Source organism: Solanum stenotomum, chromosome 9 (genome assembly GCF_019186545.1).
Source record: "Solanum stenotomum isolate F172 chromosome 9, ASM1918654v1, whole genome shotgun sequence".
Classification (NCBI taxonomy): Eukaryota; Viridiplantae; Streptophyta; class Magnoliopsida; order Solanales; family Solanaceae; genus Solanum; species Solanum stenotomum.
In genome coordinates, this window is record NC_064290.1 from 30,429,781 (window position 1) to 30,437,218 (window position 7,438).

The window sequence follows — 7,438 nt, forward strand, 5'->3', positions numbered from 1 at the left end:
AAAATACGAAGAGAGAAACATAATGAAAAAGTAAAATATAAAATTAATAAAACCAAAACGTAAAAAAGGAAAAAAAGTAAGGAAAAGAAAAGAGATTAAAAATCAAGAAGGAAAAATTTTCTAAAAAATAGTCCTAATCTATTTAGAATTTCTTGCTAAAACTAATTCCAGATCACATAAAATTTTATTTCTATTTTAAATCTAACTAAAAATACAATCCTAAAATACTCAAACTCAAAAAATCTCAATCCTACACAAATTCTAAGTCCTAGCAATTAGATACCTATATATTTTCTATCCATAATAAAAATAAATAAATATAAATACATGAAAAAGAAAAGGAGAAGAAAAGAAATTACAAGACATTTCAAGATTTGTAAATATCCACCTATTAACTTTACTTTATTATGTTTGAATAAATTTATGTGATATATATTTTTTTTAATTAACGAACATATATTAATATAATATAAATAGGTTTAAAATAAATCAAATAATGAGGTAAATAACTTTTATTATTAAGCTAATAATACAATATCCAAATATTAATTTAAGTCATATGTGTAGTCAATAAAGCGATCGTGTTAGAATCACGGTACTCGAGGGGTGCCTAACACCTTCCCCTTGGTCAACAGAATTTCTTACCTGAATCTCTAATTCGCAGACCAATAAAAATAAAGAGACAAATTTCCTTTTGATTAGGGATTTAAATAATAAGGTGACTTGGAACGCCAAAACTCAATTCCAAGTGACGACTCTGAATAACAAAATAATCCCTTTTCAGAATGTCACTTTAATTGAAAAAACTCTTTTTCTTTCAAAATATACTTAAATTAATTTTGAGGGAAAATAAAGGGGTGTGACAGATGGAGACTCCGCTGGGGAAATAACCAGAATTCGAGCTTGTAAATATTGAGTTGTTTATGACTTTATTTATTTATTTCTTCATTTATGTTTTGGATATTGTATTTGTTGGCTGAATGTGCTAATTGTTTTTTTTTTTTTACTATTTTAATATTATTTGAATTGCATTATAACTGTCTTCTCTCACGCACCCCTCTGAGTTTTCTATAATACAATTATGGAAATTGCGACTGCGCACCCCACTTCTGTCAAGATAGCCAGTGGATCTTCAGTCCATGATGAAGAATTTTTAATCACACATGTTTAGAATAGGGAGCACCCATGCACAAAGCCAGAAAGCGCTGCTACCGGTACGTTGCTACTCCCTAACTCGAGTTGTCCGCTCGTTTTACAGCCAGTCTAGATACCTTTCTCCATAAGTTCAACTTTAGTAGAACTGAAACCTTCAGACATAATATCCTTACTAGGTTCCGCTTAATCTGCATCATGTGCATTTAACTTAGCAAGACTCGGCATGGGGCCGGGTCTGTCTAGGACAGGTACCTTTTCTTGAGATCATCATGTACATTTTTGTGCTACTTATTGCATCATGTGGAAGACTATAACAAATGTTGACCGGATTTAAATAATTGAGTAAAAGAATAAACGTCTATTTTTACCCCCTTTCAGCAAATAATTCAAGACAAACANCATCATGTACATTTTTGTGCTACTTATTGCATCATGTGAAAGACTATAACAAATGTTGACCGGCTTTAAATAACTGAGTAAAAGAAGAAACGTCAATTTTTACCCCCTTTCAGCTAATAATTCAAGACAAACAAAGTGAAAATAATATATATATAATTCAAGATAAACAAAGTAAAAATAATATATATATATATATAACCCTCAATTGTATTCTCGCTTTTATCAAAACATCAAGTTTTTTTTAAAAAAATAAAATAATAATAGTAATAAATGGATAATAATAATAATAATAATAATAATAATGCATATAGAAATATATATATGTCTTCAAATTTGTTTCAAATAGTGCATGTCCAACCTCTTTTTATTTCTTTTTCTTTCTCTTCTTCATGATTCACTTGTCAAAATTATCTCCTTATCCGGTCATTCTCTCCGAAAACAACCTAGGCTTCCCCCAAGGAAGGTCAACAAAAGTCGTTTTCGAAAGAATGACCATTTTAGGCATTCTGAGTCATTTTTCATATATTTCTTTTTTAACTACTCCGACAAATGATTTTGAATGATCAAAATTTCATAAGTTAAATTTGGTTTTAAATCGCGAGTTTCTTTTCCCAACCAGGTAATCATGAGATCGATGAGATGTGATAAAAGACCAAAGGATGAAGCAGTCGAAATGGTCAATGATCCCCCGAAGTTCATGATCACGGATAAAACCTCACCACTACTCATGGCTTGGTGGAACGATATGCATGAGTTTAGGAGAACTGAGATATTCAAACATCTTGGTTTCCTCACAGATATCATGAGATTTAGTCCTAATAGAGATTTGATCGAGGCTTTGATCCCTTTTTGGGATTCTACAAGCAATTGTTTCCCTTTAGCGATTTTGAGTTGACGCCTACATTGGAGGAGTTGGGTGTTTTCACAGGGTTAGGCAAGGATCTCCGAAGCAAAACACTCATAGCCCCAAGAAGCGTCAGCGGGAACAAATTTTTAGAACAAATGCACATCATCTATCCTAATAAGGAGTGTTTCGATAATGGGTTGGTTTCCATGGAATTTCTATACTCAAGATATGGAAAGAAAGAAGGATTTTCAGACTACGGTAAGCAACTTAAAAATGGGCAATACCTCCCTACTTGGGAAAAACATAGACAAAAAGCATTCATGGTGGCCTTTTTGGGAACCATGATTTTTCCATGGAGGGATAAAAAAATCAGTATTCATCTGTCGGGAATAGTCGCTGTTATGATGAAGAAAAAGAAATCCACTATCTTGCCAATGATGTTGGCTGACATTTATCGTGCTTTGACTAAATGTAGGGAAGGGGAAGACTTTTTTGAAGGTTGCAGCATTCTATTGCAAATGTGGTTTTTGGAGCACTTGTATCGCCATCGTTTTGCGACAGATTTCAAATCTGAATGGACGAATTATATTTTGAGCCACCCAAACAGGATGAAGGAAATAGTAGACAAATTGCCAAAAGGTATCAAAGTGTGGAGACATTATCTTTTTAAATTAACTACATCTGATATTACATGGAACTATCATTGGTTCCCTGCGAGTGAGGTAATTGTTATGTCTTCCTATCGGCCATTCTTTGTTCTGACAGGCCTTCGAGGATTCCAACCATAAATACCCCATCGGGTGCTATGCCAACTAGGACAAAGACAAATTTTACCTAGGGCCGAGGATACACAGAGTTTCGTATGGGAGGTGTCGTCTGAAGATCGAGATCGAGAATCATAAGCTCAAAAGATTTGGGGTGGTAGTCGAACTTTAAGCGCGAAAGCTATGGTAGACGATCGTGTTGAAGGAGAAGTAGACCCTTCATACCTCCATTGGTTCTCTGATCAAGCCCCTCTCAAAGTAATGCCCGAAGGATCAGCGCGAGAACTCAGAGATCGAGAAGAGGAAATTGAAGTCAGAATCAAGCAAGCTAGGCTCGAGGTGGAAAGAAATTACAGGTCTAATCTGGATATCCTCAATAATGATCTAAAGAATGCTAGAGAAGAGTTGGCTCAACATGATGCAATATTCAAAGAGAGAGTTAGGTTGATTCAGAAAAGGGTTGAAAAGGAACATCAATCCACCATTCAAACCTTACATGAGAATTTGGGCATTGTCACAGGCGCTATGGAGCAACAAGAGGAGGAGTATAAAAAAGAAAAGACCTTAATGTACACACAGGCTAGACTATAAAATCAGTTAAAAGCTTCGATGGGACGAGAAACAGACATAGCAAAGCGTTTCACATCGTATCAAGCAGAAGTCGCAATCGAGAGAAACCAATGGATGGGGGAGCGTGAAGAACTTCATAATCAAATCGAAGAGCTTCAGGCACATGAAGAGGATTTGACCCACAGGGTTGATACTACTCAAGAATGGTTGCAGAATTGTCACGAGAATATGGAGGAGGCCAAAGGACAAGTGTTTCAACTGACAGAGAGCTTGATTGATGTTTATGGTGTTTATCTACATCGGAGTGATGAGAGTCTGGGTCGACATGCGCGTGCACTGGCCCCACATCTGCCAAAAGCTTTGTTCAAGGTTTACTCTAGCCTAGGGGGCAATTGATGATCGGGAAATATTGGAGAAGGATTTTTTTTATTATCATTATTATTTCTTTTATTTTCATTTTTTGTCGAAGTTTGTTTCAATCTTTAAGTACTTTGATGTTTTGGTTATTTATTTTAAGAACATTTTGATTTGAATGATGTCTTCATATAAAAAAATGTCGTGTTTTCTTTTTTTTTTAATAATAATTCTTCTTCACGAACTACGTAATGATCTAATTCATGTTCAACATGATACGTAGGCAACCTTCAACAGGTTCGATCAAAATGCGTTCAAAATATTCAGATGAGTAAAGTATGGGATTAAAAGACATAAGCAAGTCGTCCAAAGCCGGGATGAAACATAAAAGTCTTCCAAAATTCATTGTAGAAATATGAATAATTTAGGTGCATAACATACAACGTGTGATTAATATTGCAAAGTGTTGAATCCTAACACATTTGTTTTTATATATAAGAGAGAAAGAGTTTAAAGGTGGTTGGTTTGTGAAGAGAACTGGCATCTCATCAAATATAACACAAGATCAAAAAGGAAAGCAAAAATGACACGCACAGACGGAACAGAGTCGGTAAATGACGAAGTCCAAAATCAAATGGTTGCACAAGAATCAGTATCTGTAGAAGAGGTCAAAATGTTAAGACAACAGATGGCCAAAATGTATGAAGCTTGGATGAATGGGCAGGCTCCCCCATCTTCAATTCGGGAATACCTAAATGTGAATATGCCATTCCCTATTCAAGTCTCAACAAGTGACCCGATTTATCCACCTGGATTCGGACCCTACATTAACACATGTAATACTGCTGGAACTTCCACGGTACACCCTTTAAATCCACCCATGATGAATAATCCACTCTTCATGCCAACTGTGCAAACTAATGCAATTACTCAACCAACACTAGTACAAAAATTCAATGATGATCCTATACCTAAAGATCAATACGGCCAAGGTCAAGCCCCTAAATTGACTTTCAAAATTTATGATTCTTACCACCACACTCATCAATACAGTTCCCCCGTCGAGGTTGAAAAAACCATTAAGGACGAGGAACATGAAGAAATTGCAAAAAAAATGAGGAGTTTGGAGCAAAACATAAGGAATATGCAAGGGCTGGGAGGACACAAAAGTGTCTCGTTCAAGGACTTATGCATGTTTCCAGATGTTCACTTGCCTATAGGGTTCAAAACTCAAAAGTTTGATAAGTATAATGGCTTATTTGAAAAGATTTTGTAATCACCTAAGGGGAGCCGAAGGAAAAGAAGAACTTCTTATGGCTTCCTTTGGAGAAAGTCTAACGGGTGTAGCCTCAGAATGGTTTATCGATCAAGATATTTCTCGATGGCATGTCTGCGATGACATGACGCAAGATTTTGTCCAACAATTCCAATAAAATATCGATATCGTTCCAGACGCAATTCCCTAGCTAATATGAAGAAAAAATCGTCTGAAAGCTTTTGGGAATATGCCATAAGATGGAGGGAGCAGGCGGCTAGAGTCAAACCGCCGATGAAAGACTATGAATTGATTGATGTTTTTCTCCAGGCACAAGAACCTGACTACTTTCATTACCTTCTTGCTGCAATGGGAAAGCCTTTCGCTGAAGCAATTAAGATCGGAGAAATGGTAGAGAACGGCATAAAATCGAGTAAAATTGTAAGCCAGACAGCCATTAGAGCTACCACGCAAGCAATACAAAACGGGTCAGGTAACTTTGTAAATCGAAAAAAGAAAGAGGAAGGGACCATGATGACGTCTGGATCGAGACGTGTTCAAATGGGCATGAACTACCCTTATGTTCAAGTCCAACAAGAACAATCTAATTCTCCTCAATATTATTACCCATCCCAATATGCAGTTCTCAACACTCAAGCATATGTCCGACCTCCTCAGCGCCAACAATGGCGGGCACCTGCCCCACAAGGTTCTCGCCCCTAACAACAAAATTTCCAGGCACCCTATAATCCACGTCCTCGGATGGATTATACAAGCGAACAAGGTCGGAAAGAAAACTTTACCCCAATGGGAGAATCATATACACGTTTGTTGCGAAAATTAGTACAATTGAGCTTGGTCGAACCTGTCAATCCCTATTTTGTCAATTCGAATGCAAGAGGCTTTGATCCAACTGTTATACGTGAATATCACGCTAACACTCCATGTCATAGCACAGAGAATTGTTGGACTCTAAAAAGAGTCATTGAGAAGTTAATTGAGGATAAGATGATTGAGATACGCAATGATGAGGCGCCAAATATCACCAATAACCCACTCCCTGCTCACAATAAGGAGCATGTGGTGGGGATGGTAGACATTTATGCAGATTGTGAGCAAATATATAGAACAAAAATGGAAAGCAAGGATTCAAAAAAAGAGTCGAGTATGGTTTTAGAACCCATACAAAAGGCACCAATAATTGTGAATGGTGCAAGTTCAAATTTTGGAGATTCGAGAAAACTAGTGTAGTATGTCCCTAGAGCTGTAAAAAGAAGAGAAGTACCGTTGAATGGACCAAAATTATACATTCCTGGTAAGCTTTGAACATTTGATCAAAATCAAGAAAGTGTGAAAAAGCTAGTTGTGATACGAATTGCAACACAACTTCCGATGACAAACACTAAGACCGTTCCATGGAACTACAACAAAGTCATTGTTACCCACAAGGGAAAGGAGATTGTAGAAGAAACAAATGAAACAAGAGGATTAACTCGTTCTGGGAGGTGTTATGCTCCAAAAGAATTAAGAAGAGACAAACAAGCCAAAGAAAATCAGTTGCCGGTTAAAAAACCTGTCACTAGGGAGGAGGCTGAAGAGTTCCTAAAAAAGATGAAAGCTCAAGATAATTCTGTTAGTGATCAGCTGAGGAAAACACCCGCTCAGATATCCTTGTTGTCATTACTCATACATTCTAAAGAGCACCGTGAAGTTTTGACCAGAATCTTGAATGAGGCACATATCTCAGAAAGTATCACGGTGGGTCACTTGAAAAAGATGGCCAACCGAATATTTGAGGTAAATAGAATCACTTTCACTGATGATGAATTGCCTTTGGAAGGATCTGGGCATAATAAGGCGCTACATTTAACCGTGAAATGTGAAGAACACTATGTGAAGAGGGTTATGGTCAATGGAGGATCGGGTGTAGACATATGCCCTCTTTCTACTCTACAAAGGTTGAAAATCAACATGGATAGAATTCGTACTAACAATGTCTGTGTGCGTGCATTNTAAAGAGCACCGTGAAGTTTTGACCAGAATCTTGAATGAGGCACATATCTCAAAAAGTATCACGGTGGGTCACTTGAAAAA

The 7,438-nt window shown here is 36.7% G+C and overlaps 1 pseudogene; it reads left to right on the forward strand.

The window, feature by feature from the left end:
* LOC125877446 (uncharacterized) overlaps positions 1–2,746 on the forward strand; it is a 24,139-nt pseudogene extending 21,393 nt beyond the window's left edge.
* Positions 2,747–7,438: the final 4,692 nt, after the last annotated feature.